Genomic DNA, 24,391 nt, shown 5'->3' on the forward strand with positions numbered 1-24,391 from the left:
TTTAGAAGTCTTCCCATCAGAAAAGACAGGGAAATAGGGCTAAAAATACTAAATGGGGGAAACAAAAAGTGTCACAATGAAAAGAGAAAATGCAATGAAAATATTAGATTCCCTGTTGTGACCTGGCTATTTCACACTGTTCACGTGGCCCAGTGACCTCATGCTGGAGAATTCCACTTTGCAGGAAATCGCTCCCAGCTCTAAACCTGGCGGAGGGGCTCCCAGCCCTCTGCACCCCGTCCCGCCGGCGCAGAGGGTTGCCACAGACAGGAGGGGTGACGGGAAAAGCAGAGCAGGGCTCTGGTCTCTCTCACCTTGCGTCAGTGACAAAAATCGGAGCAACTCCATGGCTGTTCTCCAGCTTGGGCAAGATAAAGGGGATTGCAGCTGCCTCCTGGACAGGGTTCCCTGTGCTGAGCAGAACTCAGACTCACAGGGAGCCAGTCCGCTGTTTCAGTGGGGATGAAAGGAGTCTGTCCAAATCTGACAACTTTTACATCAAATAAAGGCACGGGTCGCCTTTCAAAGAGGAAGAAAAAAAAATCAAACCCAAGTATTTTAATCGACTGTCCCTTAGGGGAGGGAGGAGAAATGATGCAATTATATGAGGGAGTGAGAAGAGGGATAGGATCATGAACTGGATCCAGTTTTGTGAACCTAATGGCTGAGAATGTCCTCAGACCTCCTAGCTCCATGGGTTTAGCCCTGCTCCGGAAGGGTACACCCTCTGCAACTTTCCTTTCCCCTCCGTGATCTGTGGTGATCCCTCCAAAAGCCCTATACTGCTTTCAGCATATTTTCTTGCTCAGCCAGGGCATCCTTTAATTATCCTGTTTGTAAATTTGCAATTAATTAATTAGCCTGTGTCTGAAAGGGCTTAGAAAATGCAAGTGTGGCTGAGTATTGTTACTGTCAAGTTCAGTTATTATCATTAAATAGATATCTAGCATTGTAACTAGTGGTTGGCATTTTGGAGAGATTAAGAAAGATACTGTTCCTGCCTGAAAGGCCTTGTCATCCAAATTAGACAAAGAGAGAACATGGAGACTGACAAAAGAAAAGGGCCGAGATGGAGAGGATTGAGACACCATAAATAAGCAGAGTTGTGAGTCATATTGTAAGCAAAGCTTATAGCTCTAAGTAGAAGGATGAAGAGGAGCAGGACATAGAGTAGGGACACCAGTTAGATCAGACCTGTCTAGATGCTGCTTTTCAGCATATAAGACAGTGCCATGTGGTATGAGGATCTCACTGTGGATGCTGTGATATCTGACAGTCTGCCTCATTGCAGGACGTCTTTAAATACAGGGCCACGCTCAAGGGGAGCACATTCTGCCCTTAACTCTCTGCAGGTAAAATGCAGCACCCCAGACCTCCTCCTGCCCTAGATTCCCATGGACCAGACCCTGCTGGACACACGGAGGCAGTGATTTCCCAGCCAGCTGCCTCTGGCCCGTGGTGTCACAGGGCAAGGGGGACATCGAGGCTTTGCAGTGGAAGAGGATGAGATGCAGAGGGAAGCAAGGGTTTTGCTGGACACGATTAGCAGAGACACTTCACTGGGGCACTTTCAGGGAAGGGCATGTTTGTCCCTGTGGAGCTAGATTAAAATGCCAGCCCTTCCCTCTCCTCAACACAGCTCGCCACTGCCTTCCCTCATTCCTGGCCTAGCTCCCATCACTGCTGGGATCTCCGTGCAGAAGGCAGCTCTTTAACCCCAATCAAGCCAGCCAGGCCCTGCAAGCTTGGGGAGCACTGATAACGGGAACACCCACCAAGGGTGGGGTGGATCCTTTCCTTTGCCCACCTGCTTCTTCTGCACGGCGGGGTGCTGCGTACTTGTCACCCTGCCCAGCCCTGGCGAGCCAGAGCTGCTGCTGAGCGTGGGGAACACTCCCTCGGTGACACGCTGCCTCTGGGACATCCTTGCCCAATGATGCTGCGGTGAATGAAAAACAAACAAGTGTCCCATGTTCTTTATTGCGTGCTATGAGGTGACATGGTTATAAAAATACAGGGGAGTAAATTTGCCAAGAAGCAAATGGGAGTGAGCAACAGAGGAGTCGGTTTCCTCCACGTGTTCGCTCTTTGGCCTTATGCAAATCTCTCAAATCTCCATTTCTCTCTCTTTAAAATCTGAAAATAACAACACCGCTCATCTAAGCACTGACAGTTTCTCATTCTAAGCCATGGTCTTTCTCCCCTTTTCAATGATGCCACAGAACCCACAGAAGTCTCTGTTCTGCGATATATGCACACGCACTCACAAATTTTGTAATTAATGCTTGAGAGAAACCTGATCCAAATGTGGCCCTAGTGACTTATTCCCAAGAGTAAAGGATTTTCTCTGCCATATGTTCTTCCTGTCTTAGGAGTTGCTCCCCATTTGGGAGAAGGAGACCTGGGCAGAAAATAACCTTTGATTTTCTGTTCTTTGCTCTAGATGCCAATATTAAATTCTACTTGGAGCTCTGAGAAGTTGTTCCGAGTGATAACGAACATGAAAGTAAATTGGGCTATAATAATCCTTAATGGTTATCTGGTGCTTTATAATTCCAAAGACCTAATCAAACATTAATTAATTCTTATAATGGCCATCTAAATGTTATCTTCTCTCCAGAGATGGGCAAGCTGACTGGTGCGCCTTGCCCAAGGCTGCAGAGCCCAGCAGGAACGGGGTCAGCACCAGAACCGGAGGACCTCGGCCTTCAAAGCTCATCTCCGTCCGCACTGTGTCCCTATATTGGTTCCTGCCTAACTCCACAATGCCATGACCTGGATTTCTGAGGCACCTCAGGCCGGACAAACCGGCATGTTGAAATACAGTGGAGGCACTATTTACGGGAAGCCAGCCTCCACACACATGCCACATGGTCACATGTGGCAGCCTGGCCAGACGTGACGTGCGGCCTACAACCTCGTCAAAACCCTAGCCTCCGACCAGCTCAGCCAGCCATCAGATGGAAGGAATGCAGGAGACATCCGGGCTGAGCGGTGACTGTCAGCATCTCCAAAGTGGGACGACCCCTCTGCAATTAGGGACAAAGGAAAAACCTTGAGACAGGCAAAACAGGCTCACAAGTTCTGCTGCAGCAGAAAAGCCAGAGTCCTTGCAGGGCTTCTCTCTGTCGCACCGCTGCCCGCACTCAGAGCGCAGGACAGCATTTCTTTAAATACTTTCTGCGTTCTGGGGGAGATCCAAGTCCCAGCAAACCACCAGTGTGGCGAGGCTTTGTATGTCTGCATCTCGCTACACCAGAACTGGCCTAGGACTCCAGCAGGCTAAAGGTGGAGGCTAAAATACGGGTTAGTCGGCTCTTAGTTTCCAGCTAACTACTTTAAAACTCATTCAGGTGTACCTATAGCACACTGCAGCCCTAGCAGTGACTACAATACAGACATTCCCACAGATAGTAAACGTGATTACACAGAACCCAACTGTGTCTGTGTGGTTTTCTCTCACTACCAGGCTTGTCAACACGGAGCCACTCCGGAAAATTAATTCAAATTAATTAAAAGTATGAATTTAAAGTTGATCAGTTAAAGCCCGTTAAACTCATGATTCAGATTTCAGAATTAAAATGGTTTTAATTTAATCTAGTTCAACACACTCTCAAAGTAAATTAAACTAAACCACATTAAAGCCGTTTTAATTCTCAATAAGCATGTTTAATGTGGTTTAATTTATCCACTTTCAAAGTGAATGCAGATTAACCTTCCTGCATGTCCCCAGGTAGACAAACCCTGTTATAGGAAGCAAAGATGCAGTTTAAGTCCACCAGGAAACTGATCAGGAGTTTTGATCTGGACTGGGACCAAGCTCCCCTTTAACTCCATCTCCCAGCAGAGCCAGATATGTCCGTACTGCAACTCCAGGTCCGGCAGCAGCACCGCACAGGTACCCTGGTAACCGCGATCCTAGCAAGGCTAACGACGACAGCAGGCTTCGGCGAGGGCTCTGCAGGCTGCCAGGGACCCTCGGGTCACTGGGCTGAGCTGGAGCTACGCGGCCATGTCTTCCCGGCGGGTTTGGCCCGTGGCAGCAGCTAGATGTGGTGCACGTCCTCGGAGCAGCCGTGGCGGAGGCGTCCCTGCAGGGACAGCTGAGATGCTGTGATGCCATCTGCAGGGGATAATCCAGCTCAGCACAAGGGCCACAGGGCCGGACTGCCTCCCGCTCAGCTCCCCAGCGGCTGGGCCAAGCCCTACCAAGGAGCCTGGCGCTTGGCGCTGGATGCTGAGCTCACTTGAAAGCTCGGGCCTTTATTTAGCTGCCTAAGAAAGGAGCTCTTTGAAAATGCTAAGCCTGGGGGTGATGGATGCTGAGCTCTCCTAGAAGTCCAGACCTCAAACTGGTTCAAAGGTACCAGGCTGGCAGCCCTGAACACTTCCAAGCATTAGGTCAGAGCAGAAAAGTCTTCTCCTAGGACATTTTTCCAGCATGTTCTGGTCACTCTAAAAAAAGATCAGTTGCTTTATCCCACACGATCCGTGGCTGCTTTGCTGAGCCGGGAGTCGTGTGAGTGCCAGCGATATTTCTGATGTGAAACCTCGTTCTTGGTTCACTCTGACAGCTGATTTATGAGGAATCAACTCCTGATCCTCATGAGCAAGGCGAGAGACCGAGTGGGCATCATTTCCTCACCAGATCTCTGCTCAGTCAGCACCCCACCACGCACAGCTCTGGCTAACACCATGGGGCCCTTGAGCTGGAAGCAGCATGGCTCATGCGTGGAAAGCAGCAATCTGGGGGTTAGTCCCTTTCTACATGCAAGCTGGGCTTAGTGCCAAGGTGTTTTCTATGCACACGAGATTCACAGTGATTTTGTGCCAGTGTATACTTAACCCCACACATAAATAATAGCTCTGCATTCAGTAGGTAATGCTATTAATTGCCCTCACATTACCTTTCCCTTTCGGGCTTCACAGAAGGAATCCCAGCAGGGGAACGTCAGCCTCATGTCAGCGCAGAATTGGGGCTGTCCCCTGCCTCGCACAGCTCCTGACCTGCACAGTTGTAACTTCACAGCTCTTATCCAGCTACAGGCTTCTCGCTCTGAGCTGGTTTGCACAGCGCATGGCTGCACGCTAACTTGAGCATTGCCCCTGCTCAGATCCCATCCCTTTTGCTCCATGGTCTTTTCCCTTGCCTGCACTCTGGGCTCACAGATCCCGGCACCGAGAGTCCCACAGCCACACTGTACCTGTGATATTTGGGAAATGGGCTACAGCCCCAGAGCACTGACCTCTCTGCCTGATTCAACTCCAGGAGGTGCAAATCTGCCCACCAGAGCAAGGCCAAGAAGGATGGCAGGGAAAAGAAGTAGCCCAGGGTATTTACTTCTTAGGGGCTTAGGTGAGGCTGGATTTGTGGGCTGCTGAGTAATTAGGAGAAAAGATCTTTATCAGCTGGGATCTGGGGCTGGCTGGTGGTTCCTGCTGTTGATACCGTGGCAAAGCGGTTAAGCGTAGGTGAGAGCAGGAGGGAAAAACAAGTTCAGTTCCTACAGACACTGCCACTGCTGGAGGTTCCTGTCACCTTCTGGCCAGTCCCCTCAGCTGATTACAAGCCCATGGGATCCAGCAGCTGGGCAAGGCGCAGCCCTCACCCTCCACCCTATTACACGGGGAAGAGTCTCCTCGTGCTCCCCGGGAGTGAGCAGCCCCGGGTCCCTCCAGGCTGGGGAAGCGGCATGACACCGGCGTGTGTCACTCACCCGAAGACACCAACGCACACGGCAGGACAGACACGCAGCTCTGGACACATGTGCAGAGACACAGCTCTGAGAGCCGTGGTGGAAAGCGTGTGCTGCAAACCCGGGGACAGCAAGGCAAAGGGAAGAGGCGCATAAACAGCTCTGTCCGCACAGAGAGCGAACCTGGCTTTTGTAGCTGAACTACTGTTTCCTTGTGCATTTTAAAAATGACAGTTTGATTCACAGCCTTGCTCCTCTCCCTCCCATGTCCCTGGCCTCTCTGCCCTGCTCCTGGGAATTGCTCTCCCTAGGGGGACACCAGCCAGGGCTACCAGTTCAGGAGACGTCCTGGGTCTAATCCAGCACTTCCCAGGGCTCTGCTGTGCGCAGGGACCCTCACTCAGACCCTCATGGGGTGGTTTTTCCCTTTAGCTCATGTTCACTGCCGGCCTCCCCCATCCTCCCTGTGCAACATCATCTGCTTCACTGCCCGCTGCCAAGCACGGACCTGCCCCTGTCAGCTCCAGCCTCTGTCTGCGGTGCAGCACCTGCGTCGCTGCTCGACTCCCGTCGTACCTCTGCTCCCTCCCTCCCCCAGACAGGGCGATACAGCCGCGCGGGCAGTGAACAGAGCTGCGATCTCCTCTAGTAGCAGCTGGATGACTGTGATGGAAACAACACGCTTTTTTGTGTCTCCGTGTCCCCATCTGCTGAATGGAAATCGTGTGTAAGGGCAGGATTGTGTTACTCTTCTTCACCCTGGTCCTTTACGGGATGTTGCCCACACCACAGCAGTCCCTCAGCCCTCTGCCGTCCGGGCTTTAATATCGCGCAAACAATTCACTAAGCACTGTCACGGTCATCCGCTGTCCCCTCCCAGCCTCAGCAAGGCCACTGCCACATCACTGCAAGGACCCCAGCAACCCTTCACCTTGCTCCGAGCCTGCCTGGCCGCTCCGCTGCCTGCTCCGAGCTGTGCGGGTGCCTCATGCCCACCCTGGCCCGGGGGAGCTGACATGCTGCTCTTCATTCCAGCAGGATGAAGAGTCCTGCAAGTTTCCATGGCCTGACCTCGCATCACCATCAGGGAATTTCTCTCCGGCACCTTGCTGAAAGCAGTAAATCAGTCCCTGGGGGAAACCTGATACATGTTACGTTTCATACCTTTCTATCGACAGGGCCAGCCTGCCTGGCAAGCGACTCTGCTGGTGCGGTCACTTGGAAACTGCCTTTCTTTCGCACACAAACCAGCCTTAAATGTGAGCCGGAGCAGCCTGCAAAGAGAGGGACTGGTTTTGTACAGTGCTGAGCACTGAGCCATCCCCTGAGCTCCAGCAAGAGGTGGAAGTGCTCAGTCAGCACTTCTAAACCCGGGGCTTGCTGGGAGTCCCATGCCCTGGCAAACTCCACCTTTCAGCCTCATTTCTCCGGAAATAACAAGGGGAGGACGGTCCAGCCCCCCTCACGGGCCAGCTCGGGGCTCAGTGCCAATCCAGTGTCTTTCTCCCTCCTCCTGTTGTCTTCTCCCCCTTCCCACAGCCCCGCTGGGGATGCAGGCGACCTGGGAGGGCCGCGGCAGGGGAGAGGGAGCCCTGGGCTCCCAGCTGGCTCCACGGAGGAGCCTGCCCCAGCCCTCGCAGGAGGCGAAAGCCAGATCAGCTGCATTCCAAGGCATACGATGCCCTGTGAAGTGGGAAGGCCCCAGGCCAGACCGCTCCTAAATCCTGACGGTGCCAGAGTGGTGTGGGTTGGAAGAACAGGTCGGGGCTGCCGCCTGAACGGGAGCGTGAGGACGGCCTGTTTGTGCGAGGAGCAAACGTGGCTGTTGCACAGAACAGCCGGTTCCACGGTTGAGAAAGAGGAGAGGGTGTGAGGGAGCAATGAGACCCGAGTGTAGGAGCTTGTCCCTCAGATATCACCTCCATACCCGGACCTTCTCTGGCAACGCAGGGTGGAGATGAACCATGGGGATCCACAAGAGACAAGGAAGTGTGATGCAAAGGGCTTGTGTGTTTGGTTAAAGACACCCATGCTCTGAGCCACACAGACGCACGCCAGCTCTGGGCTGCAAGGCACGCAGTGACGTTAGCACAGTGCTAAGCCCAAGCTAACAGGTCTGGGTGTATTTATTCCATCTTGGCACCATGCTAACCCAGCTACCTGGCTTCAGGATGGAAGTGACTTTGTGTCTGGCAGGCTTGGAGCACTGGGGAAATGACCATGCAGACATGAACTTGTGGAAAAATGGGTTTCGGATTGGTTTGTAGAGGGCAGATTTGGTACCAGGACCAAGCCCAGTTCTGATCTCCTTCCCAAGCCCTAAGGATTTTACTGTTGCACAGTATTGTGCAAACGCCTGACTCCTCACCAAGGAGAGCACTTTGGGTGTCTTTGTGTAGGATGCACAGATGGACCAAGAGTTTGGTAGGACAAATCTTCCCTCAACGGGCCTCGGAAGCAGGATTTTGTTCTTGCACTGTCTTTGCTCCCACAGGGTTAGCCTCACCCTCCCCACAACCACAGAGCCCCGGCACGCCCCACCCTGGCACCCTGCGTCCCGACCCCACACATTCACCCGACGTAATTGCCCCACACCACACAGTCATACCGCCGTACAATCCCGAGCAGCCGGCGTCTCACCACACAATCGCACACGCGCGCGCACAAATATTTCTGGTGAGACTCACATTTCTTTACCAACAAACCTGAAAGCATTTGAAAAAAAAAGCCAATAAAGTGATACCTTCCAGGCAACTCAGAGAGTCTGGGAGTGATGCTGCTCTCGCTCCCTTCTGGCCTGAGTGGTTAGCCGATTTTTGGGGCCTTGCCAGGGTGTTTCCGTTAGAAGGGGAAACTGATTATATGAGTCAGGTGTTTCATTGGTACAATCCTGGTTATCTACAGAGCTCCCAGAGAGGCAGCTGCCTCATTCAGAAATTCCTATCTACTTTTCCAGGTGTGCTATGACCCAAAATACATCTTTCCCTGGCTCCTTGCCCTGCCACAAACGGACACATCCATCTCCATGTTTGCTATACATTCAAGTATAAGTGATCAGCTATGCCATGAGGCTACTAGCTTAAGCACTGGGACATCCTATTGCTTCAGCTGTTCACATTGTTGCTGTTTGAAGAGGCTATTAGGAGTTTCTTCCATCGTCTTTGAAGATAAGGTGGAGAGGATCCCCTCCATTTTTCTACAGAGCAGTCAATGCACTGAAGTTAGCTGTTTGCTGGCTAAACAAGAAGAAAAACTATTCTGTGCTGGAGCATAATCTTCATCTCAAAGCTATTTTATTGTCTTTTTCACCTTGAAAAAAAGATTAATCTGGAATCAAAACATTGCTTTGAAGCAAAAAAAAAATTCTGATCTTTCTGAAACAAAGCAAACATTTGAAATTCCTCCAGATTTTCCCTCCTGCCTTCTCCAGACTAAACTGCCAAATTCAATCCAAATTCATGAGTAGTTTTGGTTTCTCTTTTGACCATCATGCCCTAAAACATCATTCTTGGTGCATTTTCTTCCATCAGAAAGGTTTCATTCACTTCTTGAAAAAATCTCTGCCTGTTCCAGAGATCATGCACACTTGATGTTACCAACAGCATTTCCCTGCACAACTGTACTCTGCCCTATGATCTGCTCTGCATAGGGCCCATCACAGAGATGCAATGTAGACCATCGTGCCCAGTGCCCTATAGCCAGATAACCACAGCAAATTAGCCCTACTGCTATATCACATCACCTTGACCGGGGAACAGTGGTCTTCAGCTATACATCCAGCCCAAGCAGAACTCCACAAAGTTAGCTGCTTAGTTACGGCGGTACTGAAACTTGTGAAAGATGCCAGCAGAGCAGCAGTTTTTACAAAGTGTGCTACAGATCTTGTCATCCAGTTTGTATGGCCTTTGGAGAACTGAGATCCCAAAGCTGTGCAGAGCATTAGAGGGGCTCTTACGGAGATGAGGTAATGCAGAGTCTGAAAGGCATGGCAATGTGGAGTTTAGAGCAGTTGCCACATCTGAAAGCAGAGTGATGGCCCTGGACCCATAATGAAACCTTTGACAGAGGGTTTTTGGAGGAGTTTCATAACAGTTTTGATCATGCCTGTCTCTAGACTGAGGTCTCTTCTCTGACATACTCTCCCCATGCATCCAGAGAAGAACCAGAGAAGCACAAATATAGGAAGATGACGTTGGGGTGATGTTCCCCAGGAAAAAAACACTCAGGCTTTGCTGTGAAGTAGAGATCCCAGTATTTTGCGAAGCTTAGGAAGCCCACTGTATTTTCAGATGAGTCAGAAATAAGGAAGATCATACTCAGTCTCATCTTCTCTGGGGCTCCAGTGCCTCCTAATGAGCCCTGCGCATTGTTTTCATTCTGGTGTTCTCAGTTAAACTTTATCTCTACCTGTGTTTCATTATTATTTATATTAGGACAGCGCCTGGGGGCCTTCACCCAGCTCCAAGCCCCACTGTGCTGAGCACTGTACAGACATGCTTGTAGAGAGAGCCCAGCCCTGCAAGGCTCCCAGTCTAACTAGACAAAGAAAATATTATTACCACCATCACCCCCACTTTGAGGAGCAGTCCAGAAAGACTCAAGGAAGTGCCCAGGGTCACAGAGGGTTCCCACCTCCAGCCTATGCTCTGTGACCTTCAGCTAAATTCCCAAGTGGCCAAATCTGTCATGACTTCATTGAGTTGAATGGATTCCACCGGCTAAAAGGAGGTCCTTTGTCTCCTGCTGTACAAAATGGGGCAGAAAGAGGAGGAAGGCAGGACTCCTCTTTATCCAAGCACCCCATCCAAAGCCTGCTGAAGTTACTGCAAGAATCTTCCCATGAACTCAATACTAGATCAGGCCTCTTCGATATGCCCTAGATACCCTCATGCCTGCCACTGACTTCTCTGATGCTCGGTTTACCTGCCACCATTAAGCTGGGCACGTGTGCAAAGCACTAACATTGGTTTTGTGGGTGCCAGCACAGGCACAGGCAGAGCAAGATGAGATCACCCAAGAATGTCCTGGGAAGAAGAGGACTCCTCCGGGATGTCTTCAACTCCACAAGGAAGGAAGTGGAGGGGTTATAAATCACCACTATTTTACCTTATCAGAAATCAAAATCTCTGCAGCTGATCCAAGCCCAGACTGCCGTGGGCATCCCTATTGCTTCTCCTGTCAATTCTCTTGTTGTTAGAAAGGCAAGTACAGAACGGCACATGCAAACAACACAATTAGGATTGTATGTGTTAATGAGGGTTTCGGCACCATGCGGCTTTAATATTCAGTGATCAGAGAATTTTCCCTGGCTCCTTTCCCCAAAGAGTTATTTGCTTAGGCTGCCTTGCTCAGTTGCCTGGGAGCTCTCTGCACCTCGCACTCACTGCAGCAACATTCTCCACCCTAGCAAGGCCACCTATTGAGGTCCTCCCTACCCGTGCGCTCCAACAAGCAGGGAGGAAAACATTGCTCCAGACGCAGTCTGAACTGCACCCTCTGCCTGGATCCCTTATCTCGTCTCGGAGTCTGGGAGGTTCGTTTTGCACAGGGGCCCCCTCCAGCAGGCCCCAGACGTGCCAGCAGTTGGCAGTTCATGTCTCTTGGCACCATCTCGAGCAAGATCTGAAATGGCAGTGGCAAACTGGCATAGCAGGATCACGCACCAGCCACGCTCTTTATAACAGCAGTCCCTAGCACACGTGGGCCCATGCTTTTCCTTCAGCTTACATTCCTTTACATATGGAGGCCAGAATGACTTCCAGGTGGGGAAACTGAGGCCAAGAGCAGGGAATACTGTGATACTGTGCAGTGGTACAGCTCAGGCTTCAGTGTAGGCTTCAGTTCAGTTATTGACTTTGCCACCGCCCCTTGTGTTGTCCCTGAATGTGTCACTTCCCGCCTTTGCAATTCTTTGGCTTCTCAGACTCGCTTTGAAGCCTGTAGATGAATGCTGCTGTGTTAGAGCTGAGATGGAGCTGGGAGGCCCCCACTGTGATAATGTGGTGTCAGAAGTGTTTCAGCCCATGCCATGCAGCTAATGGTGCAGAGGATAGATCTTGGAAAGACAGAGAAAGGTGTCAGCTTGGGCAGCTCCCCGGATGGAGGGGAGCCGGGGTGCTTGAGCTCTTCCCCAAGCCAGCAATGCAGATGGTAAAGCAACCTGAGCCTTGGGGCCTTCCAGGATGAAGTAGCAGAAATGTCACCCCTGCATTTACTCATAGCCACCCAAAAGAAAGGTAATGCAGCCACCTCTGGTGTGTCTATTAATCTCCTTTGTGGAAGAGCATGACAAATGGCAGCAGCTCTCCTGCCAGAGCACTATGAGTGGTTAGGCTTTGGGATACCTTTATTTGCCTGTATTCTCACTCATGCAAAGCCGAGGCCATTTGCTTTTCATCCAGAAGCCTCTGTTGGGATCAGCCCTCCGGGATCCCCGTCACGCAAGCGGAGCCTGCAGATGACTGGTGCTGGAGGATGGCAAAGGGGACAGATGAGTGGCTTTGACCATGCTTTTCCTGTAGGACTGAGCAGAGCTGGCAGATGCCTAGCTCAAAGAGAAGGCAGGAAACTGTTCCTCAAAGAGACAGGAAAAGAAGAAAACAGATTCCACCTCCCAGCAGTTGTGACCTGCTGAGAAAAACAGTGGAGGTAAGAAGACCAACCTGGCCTGAACATCCAAGCCTGCAACAGACCCTCAGCCATGCAAGGCCAGTTGTCCCCACTTTGGGGTTTATCTCTTGACACTTCTCCATCTCCAGGTTGGGGCCAAGGCGGAAGAATGGAAACAAATGTTTGTTTGCAGCCCCCCAAGGAGCAAGAATGATCAGAAATCCTAAGACATGAGGAATCTCATCTTGTTGACATCCCATCCCCATGCCTCAGCTGTACTCTGGCCAAATTCTTTGACATTCAGATCACATATGGGCACGTAATTAAGATGGACTTTGTCCCTCTAGCTGCTGGGAGCTGACCAGCAAAGACACAACTGATCTTCCCATTTTCAGGCATCTCTTGTTCCCAGAATTGAGATGGCTCTGGGCCATGAAAAGCAGAGGTGGAGATGATATTTCCTTATGGCTTTTGGTAACAGAAGCTCTTAGGAGGCAGAAGAGAAGTGATGGAGGCCCTGGCTCAGCCACTGGGCTCCAGCTGCCATAATAGTGAATCTCATGCACATTACTGACTGGTTTGGGGTTTGGAGCAATTGCCACCAAAGGACTAGCTACCACTAAAAGACAATTAGGGACAAGCCACATGGCAAGGTATGTGAGCCCCAGGGCTGGCCCCAGGACAGCCTGCAAAAGGATCACAGCACCATCTTCTGTCCACCCCAGCAGTGGCTGCAGACAAGGGGACGGTTGCGCCACTATGGCTCAGGGATCTCTGCACCTCCCTGTTCCTCTAAGGAACCAGCAGAAGGATGTTTCACAGAAACTTTTTGGATGCAAAAGGTTATATCAGGCTCCCCACTCACAGCAGAGGTGGCTCCAGCAGAATCAGATGCCTGCCTTCTGCAAATATTGTAATGCTCTCCATTTTCCCCAAGGACCTAATTAGCCAGGTCCTAGCTGGTCTGCAAACCTCTTGCACCCCCCGTCAGCTGTGCACCCCCTCCTTTTGCCACCCCCACACACGTGCAAATGAAGCAGGAGCCAGCTGAATGACACAGCCGCGTGGCAACGTGCCCTGTGTACTTTTAATGCCGCCAGTCTCTCTCGCTAGGGTGGCTCTGGGGACCGAGGGCACAGAGCAGTGCTGACAAATGGGAGCATAACAGGTGCTCCCTTTAGGGCTGTGGTGCAAGGTCAGTCGTGTTTCCCCTTGCCAAGGTACCTCCTGACCAAAATCTTCCACCCTCCCGGCTTTGTCTCTTTGTAATATTCCTGGGAGAGGTTTGTTTTGCCCAGGGGGCAGCCCTGACTATTCCCTGCACTGACTCTTGTTGCTGGGACTGCATAGCTGCAGCCAGCACCCTCCCCGAGCCTCCTGCACCCTTTGCACCATACCATCCTCAGGGAGAGGGCAGGGACTCTGGGACCTCCGAGCTCCTGCAGGACAAGTACCTTACTACTTCTCACTGAGGTTCCTGCTGAGAAATGCTTTTAGTCCAGGCAGGGTCTCTTGAAGTCCCTCAGGCACGTGAGGAGATAGATGCAAGGGTGCCCAGAGCTGTGTGATCCCCCAGCAAAGCCACTTTCTCAAGAGCTTCAAGAAGGTCTTTCTAAAGAAAACCTCAAGCTCCGGGAGGCTCTGGCCGAGGTGCCAGCGGGGTGTGCAGCTCTCTGGAGAAGGGTGCGGCCCACCAAGGAGCTGAGCACAGCACATGAAAGGGGACGCCAGGGAGATCAAGAAAAAGATCTTTGGGAAGTTGTTGAGATTTTTCTACCCTAATTCCCTCTAAGCCAAACAAGATCTCCCTCATCTGGCTGAAGCTTCCCCCACCCATCCCTTTGCAAAAATGCTGGCCGCTGTCTGGGCTTTATAGCACAGCTGAACAGAGACATCTTGCGGCACTCGGAAACCCGACACTGCAGATGCCCAGGCGGGCTGCGCTCCGGGGAGGGAGACGAAAATCACCCTTCAGACCTGAGAAGCAGAAGCAGACCTGTTAGGCAGAGAGGTCTATTACCTGTTTCAGGAAACACTGCCGCACTCCACAGGCGATGGCTGCAAGGGATACTGATGGGATAAATACTGACAATCAGAAGCTGCTTCTATGATCTGGTTGTGTGGTACTCACAGGACCTGCAAGCCTTGCCAGCACTACGTGGATTGCCTGGGAGGCAAGGAAGAACCACTATCCTAAATTAATAGATGGCGGGAAAGGAACTGAGAGGTGTTAAGCCATTGAGGTGGGAAGTATCTTATCCAAGTCGGTCAGAAAATCTATGACCAAGCCAAAAGCTGAAGTCCTGACGGTCAGTACCTTCCCCACAGGATTGTCTTTTCCCGTCGGTGACTCATTCCCCTGCAAAATTCCCCTCCTGTGACCCTACACAAATAAACTCTTGCTCTGTCATACGCGATGTTCTGCAGCACAGAATTATCATGTTGTCCGACACTTACAGACTGTTGTTCTCTGAGAGAGAACCTGACTTTATCCAGCTGCCCTGGGACTTGAGGCTTTATCTTTTGTGTGATGGGTAATGGCTAACAAACACAAGCTGAGGCTATGAAATACGCTCAGAATCCTCAGTCTATTGGAATAGCATAAAGACACCAAGTACTTCCACTTTTCCCTCCACATACAGCTCTCTATCTCACTGATGTGCCAGCAGGAAACACACTTACTTCAGTAAAATGGTCATAATTAATTGTAAGAAACACTGAGATGCTAGATCCTGAGAAAGCTCATTCCCCAAACAGCAGGCGTTACACCAGCTCTACATTTTTTATTACTACAGTGATGAAACACTTGGGAGCTGTCCCTACATCTCCAAGTCTCACTGGCATCTCAGTGGCCTGGACAAAAGCAAACATAGGCTGTGGCTGGAGCCTGATGCGGCAGAGCAAAGTGTCTTTGTAAGAGCCAGCTGCAATTGCCTAAACTAAAAACTCAATTTCTCTTAGCATTACAGACTTTGAAAATAGTAAAAAGAAAAGGCATTCCAAATATTTTCATTCAAGTTTCCCTTTTTCTTCCCCATCATCTCATATTATTTACAAGTAGTATTGCAATGACCCAAAACACCTATCAGAATATAGATCCCATTGTTCTAACTGCTGTGTAAACACAGATGAAAAGATAAATTATGCTCAGGGGCCTGAGGGCATCTTTAAAACATCACAACTGTCGTTAATATTTAAAAACAAAGGAATGGATCTTCATGTGCTAATGACCAAGAGGAGTTGAATTTATCTCAGTGCAGTCATGTGCACTTTCATCTGCTGAGAAGATAAAATGAAAAACTCCGAATCTGGTTTTGAGTTCAGAATATGACATTGGAAGCAGAAACATAATTTATGAAATAATATCTATACATTTAAGTTAAGTCTGGTGAAGTTATGTAAAAAATATTTGCAAAAAGCAACCAGCTGATACTTTATAATTAATTATGAATTACTGCCAAGCCAAATTCACCTTATTTCCAATGGATTTCTTTTCTTAAGATCATCCATTATTAAGATTTCCAAAAGCACTTGAGCTGAATACATGCCTTTGATAGCTGGAACTACTAACCAGTGGTAACACCTGCCTGTTCTAATCTGATTTGTTGCGTTTTTCTAGTCACTTTGAAGGTAGAAGTCACGCATGCACAGACACCCACACATATGTCTTCTATGTATAACGCTGTGCTCAGACTCTGTGTCTAGAGCTCCCAAGGCAGTTAGGGAGAGGTGGGTCCCGGTCTCGCCCTGCCAGCACACAGCAGCCCTGCACCCTTGGCGTTCAGGTGCTGCAGCATGAGACACGACGGTCACACAGGTTGCGCGATGTGTTCAGCAGTTTGTTCGATGGGGAGCCCACCTTCCCCACGTGCAACAGAGCCGGGCCCTCTCCTCTGCCATCGCCAGTTTTTCCACCTTCCCTGCTCTCCTGCTCAGACCCCGCAGAATCACACGCCCGGACTGATGGGTCTGGCAGTGCCTCTGCAGGAAGCTTTTTGCATCAGTGAAAGAACATGGGAAGAAGCTTGCACAATCTCTGCATTTGTGGGCAAACTTTTGGTATTTTTCTGTTGCTCAAAATCTGGATGTTTGGTGTCTAGGTCACGCATCAGCTTGGGCCTTGAATAAAGATCCCAAAGTCTAGGGAAGAGTGCCACTGGATTGGTAGAGACAGCAGACAATATTTCATTTTCAGGGAACGACCAGACTCATCAGCTGAGAGCCTCGCACTGAGTCCCGTGCAGTAAAATCAGGTTCACTTCTGCTTGCTATATAATTGTCTTCACTCTCTGCTTTTCACAACGATCTCAAAGTGCTTTAGACACAGGGGTGTGTGAGGCTGGCAGTTTGCCTGCCTCTAGAGCGTGAAGTAACTGCGTGGCTCTCAGTCTGAACTATCTGACTTGTATGTTTTCCTGGGCCCTGAATCTCATGCAGAGACTCACACGTGGCTAGCTTCCAGTCCAAGCAGGAAATACCACAAGATCTGCTTTTCCCATCAAGCCTTAGTCCTTTCCTTCTTGGCTCTGGCAGGAAGCTGAAAAGGCAGGACATTTTGAAGACTATTTGAGAAGCTCTCACAAAGGCTTGGTTAGAAAGGCATAGAAGGCTAACCCTTACTTCAACTCAGGGGTCATCCTGCCCCATTCTTTCTTCTGAGATTAATTTTCTCAGCAAAACCCAGCTCTTTCAAACCCATTTGTCTTGTTGCAAAGGAGTCAAGGCATGAGGGACCTAATAACAGAGCAGTGAGCTTCCTTGGGGCAGACCTAGCCACTTCCTATGACCTGTCCCCTCCTTCCAGCTCCTGGGAGACTGTGTCATTGCTTTGGGATCGACAGCCAGCTCCGAAAGCTAGCATGGTCCCTGCTCCTCTCTCTTCTTTGCTTACTGTGCATCTCATGGAGAAATGCCTGAGATGCAGACTAGGAGAAATACTGGTTTTGTGAATGGGGGCAGGTCACAAGCACAGGAGGGGCTGCAATGGAGCAGCTATGAATAACAGACTTAGCCGTAAGCAAGCTGTGCTTTAGAGAAGGCAGTACCTACTCCTCCTACCCTTCAGAAGAAGCAGCCTTCTAACCAGAGAGGAAAGGGTTTTTTTAATAAACCTCAGACCAAATTAGTGCTCCCCAGGCCTAATCAAACACAGTTCCCAAAAGTATTGGCTGGCTGGGGGCTAAGTTTAGGAAGGTGTTTCCTTCCCTGCCTCCACTTTCAAACTAACCAGGATGAGGAGGAGTTCAAAGACCTCAATTGTTCGTGGAACACTTTGAACACAGAAAGGGCCTTGGGCAGGGAGATGGATTGTGGCTAAAGCACAGGCCTAGCAGGCAGGAGGCCTTGTCTGCATTCCCTGCTCTGCCACAGAATCAGCATATGACCCTGAAGTGCCATTCTGTGCCTCAGTTTCCCCACTGAAGAAATGAGGCTGAGGATCTTCCATGTATGGCTGGTTAGAGTGCCTTGAACACTCAGGGAGTCCTTTGGATGGAGAATACAAACAATTCTGGTTCAAAGGCTTGTTCCTTGCTTCAAATGTGACAGTGCTTTGCCCATCGCATCAGGCTCTGTACATGCCCAGAGCGAGATACAATCCCCGTCTAAAGAGCTCCCCAGTCAAACCAGACGAGATGAACAAAGGGGTCCAGGGAGGAGAGATCGCTTGCCTGATATCCCGAAGGGAATGTATCAGAGGCATGACTTAACTCCAGTAGTCCAAGAAAAACGCCCTAACGATATGCATAAACATTATAAACACATATGATTGCTTCATTGTACACGCTTCTCCTCTGGCTGAGGTCTGTGTTAACCAGGGCACGATAAGGGCAGAGAATTTACCTCCTCCCCATCTACTCACGCTGTTTCCTTTTCATTTATTCAGTGAACAACCCCTCTGAGCAAAGTTTTTATCAGAGTTCTGCCGGCAGCTCACAGCATTCCCTGCCAGGAACAGAGGCATGGAAAACCTGCCTGAGGCTCCAGGGTTTTAGGAATCCCATCCTATCTTACGGATGCCAGCAGTCCCTGCCCAGAATGGTGCTGGGGTTGGGAAAAATTCACGTGGAGCATGTGTAGAAATTGAGTCTGAATCTGCCTGAAAGGAGATATCAGTCGTATACTAGACACAGCTCATTCCCAGGCTCAGCGCTTTCCACAGCAAAAGCTGTTGGTTCGATGCAACCCTTAAGGTCAAAGTGGGTCATGAACTTTTCCAGCAGGTGACTCACAGAGGAAGGCAAGAGTCTGCTGCTGCTACTGCGGGAAACACTGGAGAGATTTTTCAGCTCAAGTAATGGCAGCTTATGCTTCTAGTGAATAAGATCCTGGCTTCGGTTGTCTGCTGATGAAGCCTGTATGCAGGTGTCACCCCAGGAAACCTGCACATCACCAGCTCATCAGAGGGCAGTTCCGCAGTGTCATAGCAATCTTGAGAAACAGGGAGACAGGGCTGACGGGAGATGCGTGACGGACGAGTGTAAGGAAGAAACAAAGAAAACTGTTCATAACTAAATAACAAAAAGACGCTAAACATCACTAACTTAGAGCAGGAAAGAAACACTAAACTCTGGAAAGGGTTAATTCCATCCAGGTAACTTCTTTCAAAGCTGAATATTGTGAGGCACATCCCATCTTAACCGCAGACATCTTCAAATCCTTGATGGAAAGCTCTCCGTGCAAAGTCAGACTTGTTGCAAAGGACCTGCCTGCTCAGAGCAGCTCTGTGTCACCTGTCAATCCCGGAGCCGCCTCCAGGGATGGGAGTCTCGAGTTACGGAGAGGAACACTCTGGAGAGCTGGCGACAGCTCGCAGCGCAGGAGGCATCGTGCATTCCTCCCGGAGCTAAAAAAAGACGGCTGGGCTTTGATCTCCGGGCTCCGTCTGCACCACAGTGAGACAATGCAGAAAGCCCCTGGGGAGGAGGAGGGGGGAGGTGGACTTGACAAGACATTCCCTAAACCAGGCTTCTCTTCAGGTCCTAGAATCAAAGGGGATGAGGGGGCGGGCATGGCACCGAGGATGAAAGCGGAGACGAGCCTGGCAGAAGGGAAGATACCACAAAGAGCTGATCTGGGCCTCCTTCTAAGGCAGGGAAGGCTCCAGCAACATAGGACCAGATGGCTAAAGAGAATGGGAATGAGCCTGAAGATGTTTCATCTCTTCTCTGGTTTGAATCCAAGCCAGGACAATAGGAAACCAGTGCTAGTCCTCGCTTGGTAGCCATGTGCTTTGTGCTTACTGGAGCTGCGGCAACGTCCTTGCTGGCAGGCTCCACGGTTAGGCTGGGGTTGGATGGGCTTAGAGACTGAACTGAACTCCCGGCAGCCTCGTGTGAAGATGCCAAGGAAAGGATGGCCACAGAAGGGAACCTCATCACATGGGTGGTCTGGCGTGCCAAAGAGGTAAATCTGGAGTCACAGCTGTGCTACAGGTGGGTAAGTGAAGGAAAAGGTATCAAAGCACATGAAAAACAGGGGACATCATTTCTTGGGAACATCTGTCTGTTAAGAAATGTACCTTGGCATCCAGTGAAGCATCAAAGAGATGGTGGTAAAAGGGAGAAGATGAGGATTATCAAAGCTTTTAAGATTTGCTGAAGTAATGATTACTTCTATCCACCCGTCAATGCCCTGTCTCTGCCTGTCCCTTTAATCTGCCTGACCGGAGGAGGTGGCTGTTCTCCTCTTGCAGGACCTCTCCTTCTGCCACCTCGTGCTGCTGAGAAGACCCTGTTGAACCCCAGCCTCTTGTTTCACTGTACGGTGTGACCGAACAAGTTAAACGTCACTAAAATCTTCTCTCCCTCCAGATTTCTAAAGCCAAGCTGAACCTCAGCTCCCTGCCTCCTTTGGTGCCACAGAGTTATTGAAATATAAAATTTAGACCTGGCAGAAAAGTTATTTTTCTCTTTGCAGAGAAAAGCCCTACCTAGTCTTGGGGATACAGAGGAAGATACAATCCCTTCCTCCAAGGAATGGACAACAGAAAGGGAAGCATAAACAGAAGTCTGGGAAACTGAATCAGGGAAAACTTCAACAACTTGTCTAAAGCTGAACAGAGAAATGTGGAAGGCAAGCAGGTTTTCCGAAATCTAGGCCAGCACTTTAACCACAGGGTCATCCCTTTCTTTAAAGCACTGATCCTTCTTTCAACCTTCAGTGCAATTCCAATATATTCATATAAATACATATATATATATGTATATATATATACACCTGAGACATTATTACTTGGGAATCTTCAGGCCCTGGGCCCTATCCCCACCCTCATTAATCCTACTTTTTCCTTCCTCACAATCATAAAGAGTCTCCCCTCCAGCAGGGAGGATTGGACTTGGCTCTCTCGGCAGCCTAGTGCTGCTCCTTCCTTCTGCCCCGGGGCCTGCCGGAGAACAAAGCCAGGCGCTCCCCTTCGCCAAGGACACTGCTGCTCCTGCTCTCACCGAGTTCAAGGCAGAAGCACAGATCCCCTGAAAACATCTTTCCCCGCCACTAACCCTCCAGGCCTTGTGTTCCTTCCCTCAGTCACCAACAGAGCTGAATCTTCTAAGTTTTTGCATAAATAAAGATGGTCTAGATGCAGTGGTATGGGTAAGGAATAACACATACTCGAGAGGGGAACAGCTGGAGTGATGGAATGGGGCTTGGGGATGTGACTATACTTCCTGGCTCCATCACTGGTTTCCTGCATGGCCTCGAGCAAATCATTTGCCTTCTTTGTGCTTTGTTTGCACATCAGTAATATGAGAGAACAGCATTCCCACATCTCATGTCCCTTCTGGTTTCTCTGTTTAAACTGCATGCTTTCCAGATTTGGGACCATCCCTCCTTGGAGTCCCCAGCACTTTGCCCAGGAGGGTCATACTCTGATTTCTAATATCATACATTGTGATTTTCATAAAGTTCCCATTTCAGGCAACAATTCATAGTGCAGAATCCATTGCCAAAGCCAGCACAGTCCTGGACCACTTCAGGGATTGAGCTGTGGGCTTCCCAAGCTAAGACCTGAGGAGGGAAGGGGTAAAACCGAAGCAGTTCACCACATCACCGCCATGGCTAATCATCCCCCCCGATTTGCAAAGAGGCCCTGAGCTCCAAGGTATTCTTGGACTGTGCTCTCTCTTTCTCCCTCTCTTCTGAGCCTGCACCTACCTGCAAATGCAACTCAGCTAAATTGTAATTGGCAAAAGAAAGTGAGCCAGCCCCCATATTTCTTTTAATGTTTCCACAGGAACCTGGGTGATGTCTTTCACATCATACATCGTGGGTGGCAGAGACCTAAATAACCCCCTTCAGCGGTAGAACATGTTCAAGAGGTGCCAGTGTTCCCTCTCTGACTCAAATTCATCTGCAGGATTTATAGCCTCAGACCTGTCAAGCTACAACACTAGCAGCCACTCCATAGGAATCCCTAACCTGGGAAGAGTCTCGCATTACTTCCCTGTGCAGACACCTCCCCGTTCTGCTGTACAGGGTTCATCGTCTCTCCTCACTCAGCAAACACCACTTGCTGCAGAGGGTTTTGTGCCTCGTGAGCAAATGCCTGTGGAGTCTCCAAGTGATCTTTAAAGGCCGTGTATTCCCTTTGGGCCTGATGGTGCTGATGTGGGTTGGGATGCTCAGACTCTAAAGAATCAGGTCCCTCTTTTAGGTACATAATTTTGGAGACCTAAATTTGAGAATTGGGGCCAGCAAGCTTAATTTTCAAATTAGAGTAGCTAGTGTTAAATACTGAAATCAAGGACTCCATCTATACCAAGTGGTACAGAACAAAACCAAAAACACCTCACTTCCACCAGGGCAAGGAATACATAGCCCTACTACAAAATTAGACCTTCAGGAAGGTATGTTTAGAGAACACAGCAAGACCCTCAAGCAATTTTCTCTCCAGAGAGCTGACATTGACTTTGTGGAGTAACAACGTCCCTCAGTGCTAGTGAGAGAGTTGAGGGACAGAGCTTGCTTCAGATATATTTTCTCCCATAAATTAAAAGCATTCTTTTGCATCCATCAAATTTCCAACATAAATTTTTACTTTCTGATGGAAAAAGTTTTAGAATTAAGATGTGCAGATTGGAGAGGAAACATTTCCACCAAAAACCCCACCACTTTAAAACAACTTTCCTATGGAAAACTAATTCTAGTGGGAGTTTTCAGACAAATCTTGTTGTATATGCTGATCTGAACATGAAGGTCAGCAGGAGATGCCTGGAATACATTAGGTTGTCCAATTTATCAGCTGTTCCAGCCATTTCCTACTGCATTTCTCCTTCTGTGCCAAATCAGCTGTGCTATGACCCTCCAGTATCACCTCTGTCCACCCGTCCATTCTTAGGAAGGGCAGCCTTGTGCAGGACACTCTGCTGCACCAGGGTAGCTCATTCTGGGGTCCCTTCTGTCCCTTTTGTCCCAGGAGCAGGCACAGAGGATGACACACCGTTAAGCCCCATTTTCCAGGACTGCATAGCCTATCCCAGTGTTCCTTGTGACCTTGTCACCAAACTCTACATTCCCATCGCAACTGAGTTCCTGGGAGGCTCCAGAGACATCTGCAAAGATAATAAAATGAGCAAGTACTTCAGGGCATTATATATAGTCCATATTGTACTGTCAGGAATGGCTGTGATGCCTTTCCATTTCAAATGCCTGATGCTACAGTCGTTCAATGCATTTTTCTTTCTCGCACAACAGCAGGGTGATCATTGTGATCAAATAAGAAACAATGAAAGCTGAGCATTTAATAATAACGTCTAACACTTGGAAGCCAGAGCACTGAGAAGGTACTGAGGACACCTGGATCCTGTTCCTGGTTCTGTGCATGGATGCCTATTCTCTTTTACTAACGCTTTGAGATCTACAAAAGAAACTACCATGAAAGAGCTGCCTACTAGTGATATCACCCTATTACTACATGGTGGAGCACACACCCAATAACCAGCAACTTTGAGGACGCTGGGCTCCAAACTGCGCTGCCTCCACAGCTTCCTGTGGCCCGAGCTAAATCTAGGAAACCCCAGTCCTGCATGGCTTAGCTCTGAACCCAGATACCAATCACATACATGACTAGCTTTAAGTATGGATCGTCTCAATTGCTGGTTTCAATGGGAATTAAACACAAGCTTAACTTTAAGCACTTGCTTAAAACACTTAGTTGAACAGCATGGACTTTTACCACATGCTTAAGTACTTCACCAAATCCAGGCCCTCATGAGTCCATTTCTGTTTCCAAACTTATTGCAAACTTCTCTGCTTGGCAAAGGGCTGTAAGAAGTGGCTACAATATTTATAAAATGCTAAGCAGAGAGCAAACACTATTATTGCATTAACACTTCGCAGTCAGAAGGATCCCCATGTTTCTTTGCACACGGTGCTGCTCACCAAGAAAAACTCATCTGAGGCAGCATCAATCTTCAGATGCATTTTGTATGGGAGATGGCTGGGAGCACTTTTGTGCAAGGAGGGACAGAAAGAGAGATACAGGTTTCTTCAGGAAGCAGAGCGAGGATTTAAGGAGACAGAATGCAACTACCTCTAGTGGAACCTGGCCAAGACAGTGGAGCTGAGGTCTGAACTGCTATAAAATGGTCTATAGAAGCTTAATGACCACAGAGAGTCAAGAACTGGGTCTGAGGTTTCCACCAAGGACAGATTACACAGGCTGCTGCAATAAAGATATCTGATGAGGAGTCTAGCACAGGAGGGCTAAACTGATTATAGTGAAAATCGCTTGTCTTCATTTACATTGCCCCAAGGATGAATTTGCTTCCATGCAAGTAGGACCAGGAGATTTCATTTATGTGACTACATATGGTGATAATGTCAAGGCAAAAGTCTGCAGGACAATTATGTAAAGAACAGTGTTTGAATTCTAGCTGAGGAAGAATAAGGCACTACAACAGGGAGTTACAGTTATTTATCTCTGAAGCCAAATTTACCAAACAACTCCAGCTTGAACTTATAAAGGTTTCTGTCTTGAACTTAAGCAAACAATCTGCAAGTAGCCTGGCCAAGACAGAGAAACATGTGAGGAAATGCAGGCTGAACAGCATATGAGCTTTTTAGAAACTACCGACTCTGGCCTCATT

The 24,391-nt window shown here is 49.3% G+C and overlaps 1 long non-coding RNA gene across 1 annotated transcript; it reads right to left on the bottom strand.

Annotated features, from left to right (window-relative positions):
* Window positions 1-1,961: 1,961 nt before the first annotated feature.
* Window positions 1,962-7,171, bottom strand: LOC135330601 (uncharacterized). The gene is made up of 2 exons (XR_010392562.1): window positions 6,861-7,171; window positions 1,962-4,123 (listed from the first exon to the last, which is right to left on the bottom strand). It is a non-coding gene; the product is annotated as an uncharacterized LOC135330601 (long non-coding RNA).
* Window positions 7,172-24,391: the final 17,220 nt, after the last annotated feature.

Source organism: Dromaius novaehollandiae, chromosome 22 (assembly GCF_036370855.1).
Source record: "Dromaius novaehollandiae isolate bDroNov1 chromosome 22, bDroNov1.hap1, whole genome shotgun sequence".
NCBI lineage: Eukaryota > Metazoa > Chordata > Aves > Casuariiformes > Dromaiidae > Dromaius > Dromaius novaehollandiae.